Source organism: Hyperoodon ampullatus (assembly GCF_949752795.1).
Source record: "Hyperoodon ampullatus genome assembly, chromosome: 5".
NCBI lineage: Eukaryota > Metazoa > Chordata > Mammalia > Artiodactyla > Ziphiidae > Hyperoodon > Hyperoodon ampullatus.
In genome coordinates, this window is record NC_136918.1 from 19,532,581 (window position 1) to 19,551,638 (window position 19,058).

General features: G+C 39.3%; 1 pseudogene across 1 annotated transcript; it reads left to right on the forward strand.

Annotated features, from left to right (window-relative positions):
- Nucleotides 1–1,051: 1,051 nt before the first annotated feature.
- On the forward strand, nt 1,052–18,297 carry LOC307053692 (14-3-3 protein eta-like; annotated as a pseudogene). The gene is made up of 3 exons: nt 1,052–1,142; nt 16,831–17,493; nt 17,724–18,297. The product of its transcript is annotated as a 14-3-3 protein eta-like (transcript).
- Nucleotides 18,298–19,058: the final 761 nt, after the last annotated feature.

Genomic DNA, 19,058 nt, shown 5'->3' on the forward strand with positions numbered 1-19,058 from the left:
AGTAAGTTATATACTAGAAATACAAATAAATAATATGTATTTTGTTAATAATGATAAATAAATGTATTGAGTATATGCCATGTGCAGACACTGATCGCATTATAACATCATCTCACTATAGCTTAATAGTTAAAATTCAAGCATATCTGGGCTCAAGTTCAGGCTTTGTCACTTGCTAGCTTAGGAAAGTCACTAAACTTCCATGAACTTCAAATTCTCACATGTCAGGTGTTGATAATAATTAAAATACCATACTATTTTGTTGTATGTTTGTGAGGATTAACTGAAATAGACAAAATCAAGACATTGTCTGAGTCCTGAAGGATCCACCAGGGGCAGCCTATAGCAAATAATGTCATTACAATGTGTTCAGTAGAGTGTACCTGCTATGAGAATACAAAGAGGAAGTTATCTTATCCTAAGAGAAGTCTCCCTTAGAACGATGCTTAATGGAATCTTAAAGAATAACAGAGTTATTCAGGAGACTTGGGAATATATAAACTCAGGGCAAAGGAAACATCATAAACACAATCTCAAAGGCAAAAAAATAAAAAATCATAATTGCTGAAATGTGAAACACAAGGCATGTGTTGTAGGATAGATTCAGAGGGACCAGGTTTTATAGAAGGTTTTTTTGTGTTTTATTTATTCATTTATTTATTTATTTTGCGGTACGCGGGCCTCTCACTGCTGTGGCCTCTCCCGTTGCGGAGCACAGGCTCCGGACACGTAGGCTCAGCGGCCATGGCTCACGGGCCCAGCCGCTCCGTGGCACGTGGGATCCTCCCGTTCCGGGGCACGAACCCGTGTCCCCTGCATCGGCAGGCGGACTTCCAACCACTGCGCCACCAGGGAAGCCCTATAGAAGGTTTTATATTGCATGTTAAGGGGGCTGAGCTGTACTCTGTAGGCTCTTAGAAGCCACTGAAAGATTTTAAGGGACAGCAACTTTGCATTTTAGAAACACAGGTGGCTCAATGGAAGGTTTATTTGAAAATGGCAAGGTGTCACAAAAGCAGTGAGGAGGTGGTCACCAAATCTCAGGCAAGAGATGGTGAGGCATGAACTGGAGCAACTGAAGAGGGATGGAGATGATGGGAAAGATCTGAGAAATTCAAAGGAAGTAAAATTGGCAAGGCAAGGTGAGTGATGGGACATGAGCGGTGAGGGAGACAGCACCTAGGTTTGCTCTCTGGGTGATGATACCATGATAGGGATTACAGGAGGAGGAATGCTTTTGGTTTTGAGCATGTTGAATCTGAGATACCTGTAGGAATCCCAAGGGGCTATGTGTAGCACAGGTGAATTTGCATCTGGAGCTGAGAGGAGAGTTAAGGAAAATTGATGTGGATTGGAGAGCCATCAAATATGAGGAAGCAGATGCATTAAAAGAGCTAAGAGCATTTATATAGAAGACAAAGTACAAACTGTAGTGAGGCAAGGACATAACCCCGGGACACTAATCAAATCAACTGGTAATTGAGGAGACTAGCAGGAAGGCAGAGAGAAATAGGAAGTAAACAGAGACAAATAACACTGAATAAAGGGCCTTTGAGTGGAGAAAGGGGAGAAGACTGTATCAGGTAGAACAAAAGCCTGAAAATTCTATGCTGTGTTAAGGAAATTATCCACACACAAAAAATATAGTATGAAGTGAATTAAGAGGTTGAGACCAGCTCACGGAGGGTCTTGAAGTCAGTGCTATTAAGTTCAGGTTTTATTATTTAGTGTTGGGAAACTTTTTGTCCAGTTTTATTGAGGCATAATTGACTAATAAAAATTGTATATATTTAGCCTATACACACGATGCATGATGGTTTCATATATATATGCAATGTGAAGCTATTGTAAATCATTTAGGAGAGAAATTACATATTCAGTTGTTTATTTCAGAAATGAAATTTTCACCTTTATGTGAAACAAAGAGTGGAAACAGGAGAGATGCTGGAAGAGCATTTGGGGAACATTTGGGAAGTATGGGAGCTGAGAGTGACAGCCTGCATTGGAGGATGGGGAAGTGAAAACAAAGTCAAGCTCTTTCCCCAGGAGAGCAGGAGGGTGGTGGGTGTTACCAGTGACTCAGGCAGGAAACATCTTAGAGGGGGCCTGGTTTAGGGAGGTGAGAGCTGAGACCATCTGTGCCCACATGACTTAGACGAGTCTGCAGACCACCTATGTCAACATGATATAGTTCTTTGTTCTAGGAAAACTTTTCCAGAGAAAGATAAGGCTGTAAAGCAAAAAAAATAACTCCACCAATTGTTTTAGGAAATTCCTACAGATAAATTTATTAAAGATAAGAGGCTGTTCACCTGAGCAAACAGCCCACTTACCAAACAAAAGTTTGCTTATCAAGACTTATTTCAGGAGATTTTGTGCCGCTCCCGATTAGTTTTGTCTGGTGGGGGGGCGGGGAACACCACCTTACACCATGTAAGCCTAGAAGCCACAATTCTGTAAATATTCCCCTTCTGAAACACAGCTAAGACCTTGTCAGATTCATGTTTTTTTTCTTGCTGCAACAAGTATGAGGTAAGTTTTGCTTTATTAACAGACTCTGTGGCGATAATTTGGGGCATTCACTAGAGGGAATATGACGAGTGCAGTGTGGGACGTATTTGATTTGAAAGATCTGTGGGACATGAACAGGCACTTGAGTATTTGCAAAGAGCGCTAAAGAGATGATAAAGGTGCTATTTGATAAGGTTTCCAGTAAATCCAAATCATATCATTCAGATGGGTTCAGGTCAAAATAATGTACACTAATAATGATTACTTTGTTTTGTTACCTCCCACATCAAATTTCATTACCGCCTTTTCCCACTGTATAAAGGCCTGTCATGCCGAGATCATTATCAGTTCCAAGATTTGGCGCGTGCTGCTTCCTCTGCCTGGAAGAGTTTTCCCTTCCACCCTAAGGTTTAAATCTCTCACAGCCAGCAGCCTCCTTTCAGCCCCTGAAGCCTTCTCAGAAGCGTCTTTAATTCCCGGTGTTTATTGCTTCTCTTTTCCCTATTGCATCAACTGCTCTCCAATCTATTCCCAATGTTTGTTTTGTATCCCTGAGCACACTGGAATCACTTTAAAAAGACAGACAAATTCTTACACTTTGTTATTGCTCCCAGCCCCTAAATTATTCCTGGACGTGTTACAAACTTTCAAGGAATATATTTAAATGTACTAATTTAAACTCAGGAAAGTTAAGAGGAAGTTGAAACATGTCTGACTCTCCAAAAAAGAACGTTTAACTAGCAGTTAGTTAGCTAATAATCATTAGCTTAATTGTACATTTGTTTGATGCAAGCTTAAATTTTGAGTGATTAGGAAAGAATGAGAAGGAAATCAGAAATTTTATTCAAGTAAAGATCTAAGAGATGCAACTTCTCTGTTTCTTGAATGCAGATATTGAATATCTTGCATCAGAAATATATGTATATATTTGGAAACACTATACACCTATGTCTATGTCTGGGGGGATACGGACCCAAATATTTACAGTGGTTAGCTTAGGTGTAATGACAGCACAAGAAAGGATTACAGGCAATTTTTTTCTTCACTTTGATCTTAATTATTTATTTAATTTATTCTAGAGCAAACTGGTATTTGTTGGACAATAAAACAAAGCTGAATAAAATTCTAAAATTTCAGTGTGCATTGTCCAAGTTTTCTTATGAAGTGTTAGAAAGAAGCTGGCACAAAAATTCACCGTCAAAAGAATAAAGTGAAAGACCTGCGCTTACTGTTTAGAACAAGACTGAGTAGTTAGTTCCTTGTTCTGTCTATTACACGAGAATTTTTATTGCTGAAGCTATCAACCCAGATGCTAACTATAATGATGAACTGAACCTGCTGACTCTCCTCAAATGCCTATTCTACTGATACCAACCAGGAAATCATTTTTACTGAGGGTCTTGGTGATCAAATAAGGACAAGATTTGATTTAAACTTGAGAACTTCAGTTAACATTCTTCCTCATTATTTTATACCCTGTATTATCCAGTATCCAAGGTAGGTCAGTAAAACAGAATTGTTTGGGGATCTGAGATTAACGTGCACACGCTTCCCATTTGGTGCTTGCCTGATTGGCACATCTATCCAAATTTTTATGTGTCAGAAGCCAATATGAACAGCAATTACCAAATATGAACTTGGACACACAATTAAATTTTGGATTTTTGCCCCTGAATACCCCTCTCACCATCTGCCTTCCCCACCCAATCACTTTTTTATTCTGAGCTTCTTTTCAAAATAATTTTTTTTCTCTCTGACTAATAGGAAATATCTTGGATGAGCCTGACTAATTCCAAAGCAGTACCTATAATCCTTTAATCACTTTAAGAGGTAAATGAACAGAGAGGCATTTGGGAAGAAAAAAAAAGAAAAAAGAAAAAAGAAAACAGGTCTGGTGACAGAATATATTAAGCTAGTGTCCTAGAGTTAGAAAAGCTTTCTACCATCCTCACACCGCAATGATATGCAAGAGTATAATCATTATTCTGAAACAGGCACATCAGATGCACATTGGTTTATCTATTTTTTAACTGACTTGACCATTAATGTTAATGTGTACATATGGAAGGTGTCATCTTGGTGTCAAGTTGGATACCAATCCTGTATTTCTTACGATCTATTTCTTTGTCTTTAACAATTTTTCTGAATTTTTTTACTTTAGGAACACAATTGTATGTACTTATAAAAGTGTGTGCCTAAAGTTGTAAATAAAATAGGAAAGTAATTGGCAGAAAGTTAGAAATAGATATTTATACAGCACTGTAAATTTTCACTCTCTGCTTTATGTCACTCTATTTTGCCTTATGGTGAAATAATCCATAATTAAACTTTACTGCAATATAAATGTTAGCAAAATGGACTGTCATGGTCAATCAGTGTTAAGAAAAAATTAATCAAATCCAATTCCCTTCTCTAATGAACTTCTTCATGCACTGCTAGCTCACACATCCAGCTCTAAGTGAGGCTGAACAGGTAATTTGGAGAAGCCCAAGGATAGTTAGAGGAGTCTTCTCACTTTGTGATGGAAAGATTTGGAGTTAAGAAGCAGGTGAAATATTAGCTATGGGAGAAACCTACACACCTGATAACTTCAGGAAAAGTTCATATATTAAGTGTCTGATTTTAAGGGCATTATAGCATAAGATACTTGTATGCCAGTGAAAAATTAGCATACTGAAAAATGCATTTCAGGACATTTTGGAAGTTCCATGTAAATACTTTGTGCACCAAAACAAGACTTAGTCAGTCCAATCCCTTCAACTATCCATGTGGGAAAGCATTAGGAAATAAGCTTTAGATGCTAAGCCTGGCTCTGCTGCTTACAAAATGTGTGACCTTAGGCAAGCATTTAGCATCTTTGTGTCTCAAGTTTCCTGTCTCTAAAAGGGAGTAACAATACAAACAGTAGGTTTTTTTGAGAAGATCAAACAACTGCTGACACACAGACAGACAAATAGACAAAACACACATCGACAAATATATACTGCATTTTTATAATGGATAAAATTAATGTGTTTAATTCAAGAAATCACTGAATTCTAAGTTGTCAGGGAATTTACTTAGGCCTTTTTTCTGTTCACCCTCCTGGACCAATTTCCCAAATTTTCCTTCCTTGTCTGCTTCAGATTCCAGGCATTGAGTTTGTTTTCCTATCCTTTTCTCAAAGCTTTTCTGATTTGAAGCTGCCACCATCCAGTTCATTCCTTTGACTCTCTGCCTGCCAAGGCTGTGAGTAAAATGCAAAAATAATCTCCCTCAGTTCCCCCAAGGGCTCTTGGGTTTTTTTCCTTTTCTTTACTGTTTAACAGTTTGGAGGAAACAGACTGAGAATAACAAAGGGAGATAAAGTGGGAGAAATTGCAAAGTTTAACACATCTCTCAAAATCCATTTATATAGCCACCTGTTAAAAGAGGGTAGTTTGTATTTCTGAAACCAATTTACCTAGAATTCAGTCTTTGGCCAACATTATTCACCTCCTAGACACACACACACACACACACACACACACACACACACTCATTATTTCATAGATTGGCATATACCTCTCTTTTTCCCTAGAAAAATAGTTTCCAAAGATTAAATGTTGAGGTTTTAAAGCAGTTATCTTTTTATTATTTATTTTTATTTATTTATTACTATAGTAGTAATAGCATTACTTGAGCCTTTATCACTATATAATTGTTGCAAATATCATTTAATGCTCATTGCTACTTAGAAATTAAGGCAGCTACTAGACCCACTGTAGATCTTATTATTTGATGTTTTAATAGAAACTGTATGTATATTTCAAATCTGGGCTTTTTATGTCTATATTACCATATAATTGGCTTCTTTTGTAATTCTATGGATTTGCTTTATGCATATAAAACAGTATATATTTAGTTATTATTTCATTTAAATCCCACATTATTGTGTGTACCTAGCTGCACCATTTTGTTTGCTTCAGTTCAGATATGATGTCCTTATATGTTAGCTATGATATGATGGTGGCAATGCCTTCTACATGTCAAAATGGTACTGAACTCCTCTTTAACAATGGGGTTTGAAGCTAGGAATTTAAAAAATAAATAATAAAAAGATAACTGCTTTAAAACCTCAACATTTAATCTTTGGAAACTATTTTTCTAGGGAAAAAGAGAGGTATATGCCAATCTGCGAAATAATGAGCTATGCTAAAATTAGTTTCCAGAGTCTAAGAGGCTGAGTACATAATCTATGGCTTGAACACAAAGACACAACTCATGGAGTTTGCTAACTGAACTTCCCACTCTTGGAGGCATCCTGCTGTACTATTGACAAGAAACACCATGAGATTTGTCAGGCAGTCTTCTGGGCAGGACTTGCCCTACCGTGTGCTTAGGTGCTGCTTCCCAAGTCCACACAAATAGAGTGATTTCCCTTTGTTTCGAGCACATAATGACAGCTGCATGTTGTCACCACGCTTTTTAGAAACAAATCTCTAAGCTTTTTCAAAAATCAGAGCATCCCAAAATGATGATTTCCTATTATGTTGCAAAATTGCCTCAAAGCATTATTAATACTCTCTATGTCCAAACTGTGGCTGCTAAGTAAGCTTTAGAAAGAACACTCACAGTTTGCTCACAGTTACTGCAGTAAGATGAAAATTTACTGTTTCTCTCTTAAGGAGCTTGCCAATGTAAGATCAACATTATATGCCACCTTGAAGAGTCCAGAAATGTTTGTTTACTCATAGAAAATCTTTTATCTGTGGATATCAAGGTACTCATCTAAAAACTAATCCAGCCACCTCTAAATTTGGCCCAAGTCTAGAATGTTCTAAGAAGACAAAGCCAACAATCATAGCTGTCTTAGTGAACAGTGAGGAGTGCCTAGGATGGGTACAACTCCAGAACTCATGCCAGGTGAAAAGCTAAAGGGAAACATAATCTCAGTTTGCTGGGATATTACCTTCCACAGAATGTATCTTCCAAACCCACAGGATTTACAATCAGCTAAGAAACATTTAGGATAATCAAAGATAGAGAAATAATACTTCAGTATTGTATAAGGAAGAATTAACCCTACCCAAAGAGTCTGCCCTTTATCTAGAAGGTAAGCTCTAGGCCCCTGGCATGTCCTGCCTGGTAGGACTCTGTTTGTTGGGGCCTTTGACCACCAGGGAGTCGTCTAACACTGTGATTTATCATGGGGGCTCTGAGCCATGCTATATCAATTTTGACCTCCAGACTAACTAGAAGGTAAAGGCATTAGCCTGACATCTGGGAAGGTCTGGAGACAAAAGATCAACCAAAAGTAGGTAGCATGTGACTGAGCCCCAGTAAAAGCTCTGGACATCAACGGCTCAAGTGAGCTTCCCTGGTTGGCAATCCTCTCTGCACATTGTCATACATCACGGCCAGGAGGAGGTGGCACTGTAGGTAACTCCACAGGGAGAGGATGACCAGAAGCTCTGTGTGTGGATGCCCCCCAGACTCTGCTTTATGTGTGCATCCTTTGGCTTATTTTAACCTTTATCCTGTCCCTGTATACTCTTTGTGAGTACAATAGCTTTCAATGATTTCTGTGACTCCTTGTAGCAAATTTTCAAATCTGAGGGTAGCCATGGGAATCCTCAAATTTACGGCCAGCTGGTCTGAAGTGAGAGTGGAAATGGAGACCCTGAGTTTGCAGCTGGAATCTGAAGAGAGCACTCTTGTTAGGACTATTTCCTCTAACTGTACAGTTTGGTTAACTCTGGGTAACCCTTAGAACATTAAATCTGCCATATTTTTAACTTTATTAGTTATATAAGCATTAGTTAAATACTAAGGAGGTTTTAAGTGAGATATTAAAGTACTTAAAAATGACAGAAAATGATTAAGTTTATGAATGCAGTTTAAATTGTTTCAAGATAAGGGCGTACACTTTGTAAATGGCACCAAAATTTATTTAAATACACCTTAAAATTGATTGAAAAAATTTTGTAGAAATATAAGTGAAATAAATTTTTGAACTGAACTTAAAATCTCAAGCGGGATCTAGGTTTTTGAATTTGCAAATTTAATAAATTGATTAGTATTTTAAAAAACATTAAGAGTATTTTCTGTCCTTTTAAGTCTACTAGTGGATATTATAATGCAATTTCTAAATTTAGGGAAGGTGAACCAGGAAGGGGCTAAGTGATTACTGAATACTAATAAAGTAGGGACAGGATTAATACAGGAAATATTCAGAAAGTTATACATTCCTAATGTCTGATCTATTGCTTTCCTCTTAAACCTTTACTTAGATTTGGGAAAACAGTATTTGGAGTCCTTCCATGTAAAAAAAGTTATTAAGTTGTGAAAGCAAATTAGATTTTTAGTTGGTTGACTTATCTCTTGGCATGAGATTCAGTAGTACTGCTCTGTTGGATTATGCATAACTGGTGAAGCCCAAGAAACTTAGAAGGGCACACAGTATCAGTTAAAACTCTTTTGGTTACAAGGGACAAAAAATTCAATCCAACTGGTCTAAGCATGAAAGGTAATTTAGCGGCTCATGTAACTGAAACTTCCAGGCACCACTGGATTCAAAGACTCACACAATGGCATCAGGACCCATCTCTCAGTTCTTTTTTCTGGGTTGGCTTTACCCATACATTATGAAGGTTGGGCCTGCATCCTTCCATGTTTAAAACCAGCAGAAGATAACATGCCTCTCCAAGGGGAAGCAGAATTATCCAGATGGCATCTCATTGGATCATGTGCCTGTTCCTTCCTCAGCCAATCACTCTATGCAGGTATAAATCTTACCCTCATCCTTGGAGCCAGGAGGAGAGTCAGATCAGGAATGGTGCAGGGGAAAAGTAACTCCCCCAGAGGACATTCACCTTGGAGAAAGATGAGTAGATGCTGGATGCAAGTCACTCGGATCTGTTTACATATCCAATAATTCTACTTTCATAATGTCTCTCTGGTGTAATCTTTTTTATTAAGCATATAAGAAGTCAAGAAGCTTAAGCAAGGGTTAGGGGAAAAGCTCATTTCTTTGTGGAATTAAATAATGGTGAAGCCAAAAGAATCAAAGCAAAAATAACGTTAGTTTCTACTCCTATCCCCACCAAGTAGTTCTGTGACAAGACAAGTTACTTAGCCTTGCTGTTTCACAGTTTCCTTACATGTCAAATGAAACTACAGATACTGCCACACCCCAAGTTTTAAAGCTGATATGAGAATTGAAAGAGATCGTTTGAAAGACAAGGCTCAAAAGATGTTATTTTAAAATTACAAAACTTCTGTACAAATATAAAGTATTAGTAGTAGAAATAGTTGTACCATTGTTTTATGTACTGTACTAATTGAAGGTGTGATGTGTAAACAACAGAAACTGTTCTGGAGCATTTAAGTAGAAAAGAAATTTGATAGAGGGGATCAGACAGTTCACAGACTCCTGAAGAATCAGTCTTAAAGGCTATATAATTAGAAGCAGGACGGATTGGCACCAGAAGACACCAGGCCTGCATTCTGGGCACAGGCTCTGTCTCTTGTCTTTCCAACATCAGGTGCTGGAATCTAGTCCATGTGCTGTTGCTATTTCTGAAACTGAGTGTCTCCTTGCCACCAAGCTCACCATCAGAATTGAATCCCCCTTGCACTGCCTTCTTCACACCACACTCTACCAATCAGAGACCTCATATGTTAATGGGTGACTGGCCGAATCAAGGTCACATACCTGTACCTTAGCTGCAAGGGAGCCTGGAAAAGCAAGTTTATGGCCTTTACCTTAGGAAGTGGGATTCATAATGTAAGAAATTCACCAAATATAGGAAAGGGGCTCAGTATATTCCAAAGGCACATAAATATCTACTATATGCATAGCATTGTTTTAAGTCTTAAAACATTTAATATCAATGTGCAAATGCAACCTACAGAACTATAGTCATAGCAGAACACATACATCCTTCAGCTGTAAGTCTTCTTACATTTTGCTTTCTCTCTCTTTCTTTAAATCATTGACAATGATAAGACTAACTTTGAAGCCAAAATTTTGCTTTATTGTGTTTTTTAAAACCATTTTTGCTCAAACGAAAATCTCTAGTTTATAAATATGTCAATCAACTTAAGTGTTTTTCGGAAACTCAAACTCAGCTGCCAACCAAATAGTAGCAGTTACTCACTCAACTATATCCAAGATAGAGACTGATCTTACAGACCAAATGTCAGATTTTTTCCAGGAGTCTACCAGAAAATCATTATATGTGAATCCTGCAGAGATGTTTTAGAGTTTGAACAATATTTGACTTATAGGTCTATGACAAGTAGAAATTATTCCTATTTTTTTTTCAAACTGTGTTCTTGTAAACCTTCTTTATTTTTTTCTTAATTTTTAAAAATTTATTTTATTTTTTAATTTTTATTAGAGTATAGTTGCTTTACAATGTTGTGTTAGTTTCTGCTGTACAGCAAAGTGAATTAGCTATACGTATACATATATCCCCTCTTTTTTACATTTCCTTCCCATTTAGGTCACCACAGGGCACTGAGGAGAGTTCCCTGTGCTATACAGTAGGTTCTCATTCATTATTTATTTTATACATAGTAGTGTATATATGTCAATCCTCATCTCCCAATTCATCCCACCCCCCTCTTCCCTGTTGGTATACATAAGTTTGTTCTCTTTGTAAACCTTTAAATTCTGTGTTTCTCTACCCACAGTAGACAGGTGAAAAACAGAATGGGAATTTTGAACATCTATTATCTCTTCTATAGTGAAATGTAATACCTTTACTTCTTGTTGATGAATCTTCTTGCATAGCTGACAATGATGACTATGTTTAAGGAGGGCAATAATTTAATATTTTTTGTCCATTCCCCTGAAACACTGAGGGAAGATAGGAAGAGAGACAATAAAAAATACTTGTGTAGAATGTCTTAGGTGAATTTTTCTTGATCCTATCGGGTGACAATGTGAGTGTTATAACTCAATTTTGTCTCAGCTATTACTTTCTGATTAAACTTTTGTGTGCATAACATAGGTATTACATAAAAATTTCAAATTTTTGCACCCGAGTGTGTGTGTGTGTGTGTGTGTGCATGCACACATGTGTGTGAACAAAAGGGAGAGGTAAGTGGGAAGGAAGTAGAGTTTGCTTAGGCTGAGCTTCAAGGAGTGTGTGCACCTTGCCAGGAGGAGTACAATGTATAAAATTTGAACTTCAAATCTGTTACTTTATTATTTCTCTCATTTGTTATCATTAATCCCATTTTGACATTTTTAATGCCAAAACAGAGTCTTGGAGTAAACATTTAAAGAAATGCTGGTTTACATCTATAAATTATTTTAAAATTTTATATGATAAATATAAAAAGTGAAAACACTAACAATATATTTCTTTTTAAATAATATGATTTTATGATTATCTTTTTTAGTAGAATTTATAACACTTCTACATTTCCTATGTTTCATAATTATTTTATTTTACTAATTGACTGGTTGACCCATTATTTGATGACCTGCCTGAAAGACAGAAATAAGTGCAAAAACCCTGCCATCCAGCATTCTCTGTTAGCCAGCATTTCCAGCCCAGCCTTGTAGCAGATGTTGGGGGAGATGTTAGAGAACCAAAAATACAGTTTGGGGGTTTTAGGCAGAAAGGGGTAAAAAGCACAAAGGAATAAAATGTTCACTTTTAGATTGATTATCAATAAATCAAGAAAAAGATGAATAGGGCTGAATGCAAGAACAAGAGCAACAGAAGAAGTGTGTAAGACTGTAGGAATCCCAATACACAGATGATAACTAGGGCCAGAGGAGAGGAGAGAAATAGGAGAAAAGAAAGAAAAAGGAGGATGGAATGCAAAAATAGTAATAACAGATTTAAGTCACATTTATTGAGCATTTATTAAATACTAGGGATGCTTTAATTTCTCTCAAAAACAATGAGAAGATGATATTATTCCTAGTCTACAGAGGAGGAAACTGGGAGGAAGGCAGGAGCACAGGTAACTCTCTTGTTAAAAAAAAATATGAAAAGTGACAGTGTCAAGATTTGTACACAGGTCTTTTCATTCATGCTCAAGACTTTTTCATGATACTTGGCCTGCTTTGACTCTACCACTTTGAAAATTGATTTCTCACTGTGTGTTTGATAATTCTTTATTAGCTTGAATATGCATTTAGCAATACTCATCTGTAAGTCAAACTTTAATATTTTAGCTCTAAAAGAAGAATAAAATAGTAGCAGCGAGCAGGAAGTACAGCACCAGCTCATATTCCATCAATCTTCCTTTTACTTATGATGGTTTTCACATTCAGATGCAATGCCCTAGGTCAATAACCACAAAAGTTGATCAACTGCTGTTTACTAAATCAAATCCCCCTTTAAGCTAAAGTCTAAAGCCAAAGCAGGGGGCTTCCCTGGTGGCGCAGTGGTTGAGAGTCCGCCTGCTGATGCAGGGCACACGGGTTCGTGCCCCGGTCCAGGAAGATCCCACATGCCTCGGAGCGGCTGGGCCCGTGAGCCATGGCCGCTGAGCCTGCACGTCCGGAGCCTGTGCTCCGCAACGGAAGAGGCCACAACAGTGAGAGGCCCACATACAGCCAAAAAAAAAAAAAAAAAAAAAGCTATAAAGCCAAAGCAGGAATTACATGAGTTGGGTTATATAAAAATTGGTATACTTCAGGTCAATTCCAGGAAGAGCTTTCCTGGGCCAAAAAGATGTTTTCCCCTGAGCAGGAAAGCATGATGTATGAACAACTGAATCAATTTTAATATTGTTAACCAATTAAGAAAATGGATACCAGTTCACTGGATGGGCCCAATGTACACACTGAACAAAAAACATTTTAAAGTGTCAAGAATATACACCTGTGACTTTTGTTAAAGATGGCTGACTTGATTAATCCCACATGGTTCTCTTTCCTTCCAAAATCTAACTGAAATAAAAATAGACATTAGCTAGAAAAAAAGAGAAGAGATTACCTTGATGGGCAAAATTTTTGTGAAATTTCTGGAAATTGGAATGCAATGAGAGAGTATGCGTTTAAAACACATACATACACACACACACACACATACACACAACCCAAAACAGGCAGAGAGGACTGCTACAAAGGTAAAAGCCATGCATTCCAACAATCTTGAGCAAAACTCAAGAGAAGTTCCCCAGTATTCCATAGGAATTCATCCAAGAGCAGGAGCTGTCCAAAGGCAAATAATCCAAGTAATTAATTCAAAGACTGCAGAAATACTGACCAGTTGTGCCCTGCTACCTCACATCCTTCCCCATAATGTCACATACCCAAGTAATTTACTCCCAGGCCAAAAACAGAAGGCCCTTTCTGAAGAAATGTTGGCTCTGTGGTGAGATGGGGAAACACAGCAGAGCCCAAGATAATTCTAGACCTCTGCAATGGAGAAAGATAAAAAGGAGTTCCTCTTTCCAAAATTGAAACAAATAAACATGAAATAAATCCACTTACAGAACAAAATCTAACTGATGGAACCTAAGTGGCTGTTCCTCCAAGATTCAATTGAACTAACCTGAGAACAGTACTCAGCCTTTGTTACATTCCTGAAATACAAGCCATCCCACAAAGCATTAGTGAGAAATGTCAGCTTTTTATCAATTATTTCATGGGGAGATTGAGAAGACATATATTACCTATCACACAGGAAGAACTTATTAACTATCACACATTATAATCACATACATTTAACTGTTCTCACTAAAGACACCAGCCCTTTGTTTCCTTTCTCTCTTTTCTGGCTGCAAGAATATCAAACTTTCTCTTCCTCTTTATTACATTTGTGCCTCCAGGGTTCTTGCTGATTCCAACACATACTTTCTACTTTCTGTTTAAGTAATTGTACTAGTGCAATATGTTTTAGTTTAAGCAACCAATCACACAAAGTGTTCCCAAGTTTGCATAACCCTATAATTAATTATATCTCTACCTACAAATCCTCTTCCAATACGTTTTGTCCTATACTATTTCACTGAACCATTTCCCTGAAGATTACTACTAACCATCACTCTTACATAAGTCTTCCCATTATTTATTTATTTCCCCATAAAATGAGTCCACATTTGCCTTTCCAACATCTGTCTCTTCTCTGCAATATTTCCCATGACCACAGAGGCTAATTTTTTTCAAATGCTTCATGCATTCTTTATTATATAAGACTCTTGTATAATGTAATGTACAAATTGGGTCCCCATATGGAAATAAATGTAATACAAATTGGGTCCCCATATGGAAAGAATAAAGTGAATCTTTGGAGGTTTATATGATTAAATCTATAAATCTTCTATGAATCTTCTCTCTCTATGGTCCCATTGACATGTACCATCCTAAGATGCCTTCCATCTCACCTGTACATTAAGAAAAAGTCATTTGGAGGATTTTCCAGAATTCCAAGAAAGTTGCCTACATGACATCCATTGTAATAAATAAGTCAATAATACCCATATGGCTTAATTAGAACTTTTCAGAATGGCAGCTGGAAAAGTTAATTTCCTTGAGAGGTCAAATGGCATCTTCAATGGCCTGAAATTTCCAGACAAGCCTCTGCAATTCCACTATCCTGATAGAAGTGTGAAACCTAATTTATTTGTCTTGGCTAATTAAATTCTACCTGTAACAAAAAGTGCCACCACTGCTTGTCTGTAAATTAGAGATGTTAATTATATGAGAATATTCAGTGTTACCATGCTTGGGAAGTCGATTACTACAGCCATGTTTTTAAAGGCTTAGCCCAAAACCACTTTCTAACGATTCTGCTGGAATGTCAATGAATCCTGTATATTCAAATCCAGAACAGTTACCTAATCACCTTCTATTCCCTAGTTTGTATCTGAAACATTAGCTCTAGTTTTCATATATTATACATCATTTTGAAAAACAGGTGAAGTCTAGAACATCAGAAATACATGTCCAAAAAAAGTATACAAAAATCACGAGCAGTAGAAAATAAATTTTAACTGAAAGCAAGACTAAGAGATAAAAGCAGAACAAAGCCATAAAGTAGAAGGGCCATGATGATACATGCATGGCTTACAAAGTTAATTCTAAGTTTTCTATTTTAAAAGGAAAATGACCCCCTCTGAGTGTTTCTAATAGACACTGTTGGTTCCTACTCAAGATCTCTTCCTCTCTTTTCCTTATTTAAAAAAAAAAAACAAAACTCTTTTATTAAGGTAGCTACGTAGATTGGGGGTAAATTCTGATGAATGTAAGCCAGCCATGGTCATCTCATCTCCTCTGCAACAGTTGTGGTACTAGTATTTGTTCTAGTTGGGCACCTAACGTGGTTCTGGCCGATGCAATGGTAGGAAATAACTGGGGGTCCTCTGGAGATGTTTCTTTGAAATTAGCTAGAATACTCTGAGAAAGTTTGTCATATGCTATTCTTCCGGATGTTACTGTTTGAGGATTTCACTCCTAGCTCTACTGCAACCATCTAACAACCATGACATTGGCTAGCCTGACAAGCTTGACACTGAAGGTGCATAGCTGGAAAAAACAGGAATTTGTGATTGCTGTGAATATCATTGAGCTGCTGAATAATCACTCTTAAACCAAACTGTCTCCTGACATCTTGTTAACTGAGGTTATACATTTACTGATGCTTTAACAATTGGAGCTAGTGTTGCAGATAACCTTCATTGTTTATGAGGGAAAATACCTGTTCTTTGGGAGAAGTAAATTTCACTAGCAATTAGCAGAAAATTTTCTAAAAAAAACATTTTCATGTGGAACTTCATAGGGAAGGCAATGAACATTGGGATGGGCAATATCCTCAAACAAGATTCCTATAGCAAATATAGAGGTAGGTTTGATAATACTTTTATGAGAACATAGCACCAAAAAGAAACTCCATGAGAGCAAACCATCAGGGCTATGCAATCTAGACACGTTTTAGTCATTATTTAAGTGAATAGTACAGGTACTATCCATTTTATGGAAAAGGAGGAGCCTGGTGAAAACTCTGCTGAGCAGATAAAACATCCCACGTGCACATGGCCTTCGAACAGGAGGATTGGCAGGAAAACACAATTATCAACATTTATTACTATGGAACTTACTCTTAACACCAGAGACAGAGGTTTGTTCAAATTTTATTGAGGCAACTTGGGGTTATTGGTTATCTAACTTCCTTCCTGAAGTGAGAAGTCTACTTCTTTACTTGCTTTGTTGGTATCTAGAGGGAACTCAAGAATGAATGCTATAAACTGGAAAATATTTACTGAAAGAAACTTCTAAAGAACTTTCATCAGATCATGAAGTGGATAAAAAATCTCAATCACATGTTAGAAAGGAGGAAAAAGGAACTATAAACTTTTTTCAACACTCCAGACAAATCTGAAAATGAGGTAACACAGCGCGGGGGCCAAGCCAGCGAGAGAGCGAGCGGCGGTGCCTGCCGCCCGCTGCCTGGGCCTCTGGTGAGCCAGTGCGCGTGCGCGTGCGCGTGCGCGTGCGCGTGCGCGGCGGCAGCCTCCGCGGCGGCAGCCTCCGCGGCGGCAGCCTCCGCGGCGGCAGCCTCCGCGGCGGCAGCCTCCGCGGCGGCAGCCTCCGCGGCGGCAGCCTCCGCGGAGACCCAGAACGCACGCGAGCGGCGACCGAGCGAGCGAGCGACCGAGCGACCGAGCGACCGAGCGAAGTGAGGCCGGACCTTAGCGGTAACGGGGACTGCGAGCCCCTGCTGCAGCGGGCGCGGCTGGCCGAGCATGCGGAGCGCTGCGACGACAAAGCCTCCGCCATGAAGGCGGTGACCGAGCTCAACGAACCTCTCCCCAGTGAAGACCGAAACCGCCTCTCTCAGGCCTACAAGAACGTGGTCGGTGACCAGCGGTCTTCCTGGAGGGTTAGCAGCAGCATCGAGCAGAAAACCATGGCCGACGGGGATGAGAAGAAACAGGAGAAGGTTAAGGCTTACCAGGCGTAGATCGAGAAGGAGCTGGAAACGGTGTGCAGCGTCGTGCCGGCTCTGCTGGACAAGTTCCTCATCAAGAACTGCACTGAGGGCTTCCCTGGTGGCGCAGTGGTTGAGAGTCCGCCTGCCGATGCAGGGGACACGGGTTCGTGCCCCGGTCCGGGAAGATCCCACATGCCGCGGAGCTGCTAGGCCCGTGAGCCATGGCCGCTGAGCCTGCGCGTCCGGAGCCTGTGCTCCGCAACGGAGAGGCCACAACAGTGAGAGGCCCGCGTACCGCAAAAAAAAAAAAAAAAAAAAAAAGAACTGTACTGATTTCCAGTATGAGAGCAAAGGTCCTCTACCTGAAGATGAAAGGCGACTACTGCCGCTACCTGGCAGAGGCAGCTTCCGGCCAGAAGAAAAACAGTGTGGTCGAAGCTCCGGAGGCCGCCACGAGGAAGCCTTCGAAATCAGCAAAGAGCACATGCAGCCCACGCACCCCATCCGGCTGGGTCTGGCGCTCCACTTCTCTGTGTTCTACTATCAGAAAGCGCCCGAGGAGCTCTGCCTCTTAGCCAAACAAGCCTCCGAAGATGCCACGGGCGAGCTGGACACACGAAACGGGGATTCCTATAAGGACGCCACGCTCATCATGCATCTGCTGTGAGACAACCTCACCCTCCGGAGGAGCGACCAGCAGGACGAGGAAGCCGGAGAAGGGCCACGCGGGCGCCTTGGCCTGACGCCCACCCCAACGCCAGCACCACCGCCCCTTCCTCGCTACAGTCACTCCGTAGCTAGTGCTGAATCTATCTGTATGGCAGCACAGCTGCTCGGATCCACTCAGATCTGCTCTCCGCTCCCCCCGGGAAGCGGTTCCGGACAAATTCATGGGCATTGCGGGACTGACGGTTTGCTGTGAGACCACGGGAGCTTCCTTTTGCGATTGTGCAGACAGGTGCGTTCTGAAGGAGGCATTTTACTCTGCCTGCCGAGCGAAGTGAAATGCAGGTGAAAGCAATGGGGAGGTTAGAACGGAGGATTAGCCGACACAGGCTGCAGTCGGTGTTTAAACAGTTCATTTAAAACAAGCTGATAGTGTTTTATTAAAGCAGTAAATCTGTGCATGCATAAATGAATTCACCCCTCCCACCTCTTTGTTCAGCTGATGGAAAACTGTTAAGGGAAGCTGAGATGGAGAGACCGCTTGCTCCTTTCCATCAGCTTAATAATAAGCCGTGTAACGTGAGGTTTCAGTAGCTCCTTGTTTTGCCCCTTTAAATTATGAGGTGCACAAGCCTTCTTTTCAGTGCGATGCATCTAAACTTTTGATATCTGTAACTTTTTTTTTTTTGGTTACTATCGTTTAAGAATCATGGATTTATGTTTTCTAACTCTTTGGCTATCATCCTATGTGTCAGCCCATGACAATCAAAATCGGTGATTATGAAATGCCAGACTTCTAAATTAAATGTTTTGGAATTCATTGGGTAAGTAAGTGCTGCTTTGGGGGTATTTAAAAAAGAAGAAGAAGAAAATGAGATAAAAACCTTAGATTATTCAATCTAGAATGTTAATAAGATTCCTTTTGTATCTCACTGTCTCACACAGTTTATTAAAAAGTTATTTATTGTTGAAATGAGACTACAGTTGACTCTTAAACAATACGGGTTTGAACTGTGA